This window comes from Mus caroli, chromosome 1, assembly GCF_900094665.2.
Source record: "Mus caroli chromosome 1, CAROLI_EIJ_v1.1, whole genome shotgun sequence".
In the NCBI taxonomy this organism is placed as follows: domain Eukaryota; kingdom Metazoa; phylum Chordata; class Mammalia; order Rodentia; family Muridae; genus Mus; species Mus caroli.
In genome coordinates, this window is record NC_034570.1 from 122,473,952 (window position 1) to 122,474,659 (window position 708).

Genomic DNA, 708 nt, shown 5'->3' on the forward strand with positions numbered 1-708 from the left:
TCTCTCTCTCTCTCTCTCTCTCTCTCTCTCTCTCTCTCTCTTTCTCTCTTTCTCTCTCTCTCTCTGCTTGCAGACCAGAATGTAGCTCTCAGCTACTGATACAGCTGCCATGATGATAAATCTTAGCAAGTGCTCAATGTGACAGTCAGCAGCATGAGGTCACCTAGCATGATGTTGAGTACCTTGTGGGTCTAGCAATAGCCTATACAGTTCATTCAGGGTCACATTGTGGATACAGCAGCTCCACACCACGTGACAGAAGAAAGACTTGGAGTGGATCCCCAGAAGAGACCCTTTGCTCGTGGTGAAAGTGAAATAAAGGACCTATTTAAAGATGCTTTGGATGACAATAGAGGCTTAGCTCAGTCAACACATACACACACACACACACACACACACACACACACACACACATACACACAATTTTACAACAGACAAAGAAACTAGACTAAGGCCTGGCAGGTCTGTTCTTGCCCCAGAAAAAAAGCAACTAGAGATTGTCCCCAAGAGCCTTACCATTTCGATTTTCTTTTGGCTCCCTAGCTTCAGCCTTTGCCCAGAGCTAGAAAAAAAAAAATTCAAAGAGATGATGAGAAGCAGCCATGGACAGGCCTTTCTCTATGTAGCCTTCAACTCTGAGAGAAAGTCCCCTAAAGATACCTATTTCCTGGCTGGAAAAGCCAACCACTCCCTTGCCCCAGGCCCAAG